At 28.9% G+C, this 2,953-nt stretch overlaps 1 pseudogene; it reads right to left on the bottom strand.

Moving 5' to 3' along the window:
• The window catches only part of LOC108686793, a 13,046-nt pseudogene that overhangs the window by 1,444 nt on the left and 8,649 nt on the right, over nucleotides 1-2,953 (bottom strand).

Below are 2,953 nucleotides of genomic sequence, written 5' to 3'. Positions count from 1 at the left end.
CTCTCTCTCTCTCTCTCTCTCTCTCTCTCTCTCTCTCTCTCTCTCTCTCTCTCTCTCACCGGTTGTAGGATGCAGTTCTCTCTGTCCCACTCGTTGCGGCCTTATACTTATTATTCGCGCTCTTTCTTCCTCCCATTGTATTCTCTCCTACATTGCCTTTTTTTCTTTCGCACGTGATTTTTTATTAAATAGATATTTATGATTTTTATATGATGTAATTTAGCAACAAAATTGATATTTTTGTTTTTATTAATGTAATATAAATCATCAAGTGCGCTTTCTTATCTACTAACTTCGAGTTGAGAAAAAGAGAATAATGGAGGAATGGTAGGAAGGAATCATTTTGAAGATTGAGTAATATGTTTAATATATACATTTATTTGTCATTAATGCAGCATATACAATATTATCTAACGCGTAAGCTACTAGTTCATATTCTATAATAGTTCATATTCTATAATAGAATGTAATAGAAAAGTTCATATTCTATAATAGAATTTTTATCATAAATTTTATATAAAATATTTGCAACATCGCTTTTATTAGCACAATTTATTTTATTAATACAATTTTGTCTTAAAAATGATACAAAATATTCGAATTTCTTATTAACATCGTGCATACATTGCCTCAGTTCATAGAATGTTTCGCGTTGCTTAAGTTCAATAAATAAGGAAAGCACAGTTGTTGGTTTCATGTACAAATATATGTCATTTAATGTTAACTTTACGTTATTCGTATCATATATTTTAACAAGTTCCACATTTAGATCTTGAATCGGTGATGATAATGGGACTGCATTCGCTTGATATCTGCATACCTCTCGATAAATATCTTCCACGTAGCATGAAGTATGAATATATCTCGATTATCACCAATCACAATTTGCACATGAGATCCAACAACGATTCCAATATTCAGAAATTTGTACGCTGTCGATGTCAATGCATATTTCCTCATCAAGATACGAGGCATATAGCGAGGTTTCGAAGATGTATAGACGATGTTTGAGAAAATGCGCTTTGAAAAAAAGAAAACATGTAAATATATCTTACAAAAATATATAATGTATAACACGTATAAGCAAAATATTTTATAAAATTAAATGAATTTACTGTCTCTTGTACGCCTCATCCTGTTGAATTGGAACATAATAGTTCAGTTTGGCTTGAGATATTTTATTTTCTCGGAGAACTTATAATTAGCAATAGCTGTCTGAACTCTGTTGAAGCGCTCTGAACGATTGATGCGGTAACGTTACTCGGAGCAATCATCTTTTAAATAGTGCTCCCTTCCACATTTTTTTTTACACACCTTAAAATAGAGAGGATTTTTTTTATATACATTATACTTTGAAGAACAGTTGCGACATGGCCGAAGGATATCAAATTGACATCATAAGAATGCACTCTAACAATATCGAATCTCTTTTATAATATTTAAGGAATCGGCGCTAACGACAATAAAGTCTGTCTGCTCCTATTCTCTTTTCAAAAATGAATTTCGAGAAAAAAAATTAAAACATATTTAAAAAGAAATCTTATATTTTATTTTTTTTTTTAACTTAATACATTTCTTTCAGGCATTGCAATCACAATGTTTTAAACACATTTTGTAACGCGCAATTCTTAACATGTTTTCCACATCATACAGTATTAATAATATCCAGATTATATAAAGAATTTATATTTTCGTAATCAACATTCAAGATCTCAATGGTCAAGTCGTCTCTATTGAGTATATCAGCCATCTATTTTTTAAACCCTTTAACGTATATGAGAGCCTTATTGTCATCATTCTCTTCCACGCCAATTACAAACCATTGTAATTAGGCGTTTCATCATGCTGTACGGAATCATCCTGTCTTCCCATTGCAATCCATAGTGACAAGCACTCAATCAGGAAGCGCAATCCTTTTCGGATTTTGTCAAGAAATTCCATAACATGGGACATGTAAAAATATTATGAGAGAATGGTTCCGTTTCTCAACATCGTCTTCCTTCATGATAAATTTCCTTCCAACGATAAATCCTTGTATAAACAATCAAATTAGGCATGCTTAAAAAAGCGTGTTTTCCTTATGTCATTGTGTTTAACGATATTTCAAAAAGATTTTAAATCGATTCCAGAGGTGACATACATATGCCTTTATTACTGAATATTGTCACGCTTGCTAAATGTAAATAGACAAAAAAATGAAGATTTACTTACAATATTGTTACATAAAGATTCTTTAAATTTATGCTTTATAAATAAATAAGCTATTATATAATAAGATATAATTTTTTATTATTGAATGCAAAAACGGTTATAATGACATCTCTCAACGCGATCTGAGTTTCTTTCACTTAATCTGAAGAGTTACGTCCATATTTTAATATTAATAAATTTCACATTAAATATTTTACAGATATGATGCATCTTCAAATCGAAATAAAAAAAAATATAATTCTAAATGTACGAGTAAGTATAAAATGCTAAACCGAATAATATGTTTTAATGTTTCTGTGCAAACGTTCGCTACTGAAATCTAAGTTATCTTGAAGAATTCATTACTCGTGTAAATTTGTTAAAAATTGTGAATTCTTTTAAAAGATATAAAAGACAACATTGGTCAAACTGTTAAACCTAAACTGTTAAAAAATAAATACATTATTTCTTCGAATGTTCTTACACGGTCTCTGCTTAGCTATAATACCAAATTATAATAACAAATTTAATAACAACAATCATTTATTATTATAATAGAGTTAAAATTAAATTGCTGCGGCGTATAATTCTGTCTCATTATTGCGATCAATAAAAATTTTCTACAGATACAACGGTAAATTCGCGACATTAGCTATACAGTTTTTAAATTTATTTCATATAATTATACATTATTAATTTAGTTCTTTTTTTTATACATTTATCTTTATAATATTTAATTACTTTTTTAATTACAAGAAATATT

Source organism: Atta colombica, unplaced genomic scaffold, assembly GCF_001594045.1.
Source record: "Atta colombica isolate Treedump-2 unplaced genomic scaffold, Acol1.0 scaffold19, whole genome shotgun sequence".
NCBI classification, from domain to species: Eukaryota; Metazoa; Arthropoda; class Insecta; order Hymenoptera; family Formicidae; genus Atta; species Atta colombica.
The sequence above is the reverse complement of the archived record's forward strand: the minus strand, read 5'-3'. Positions and strand labels throughout refer to the sequence as shown.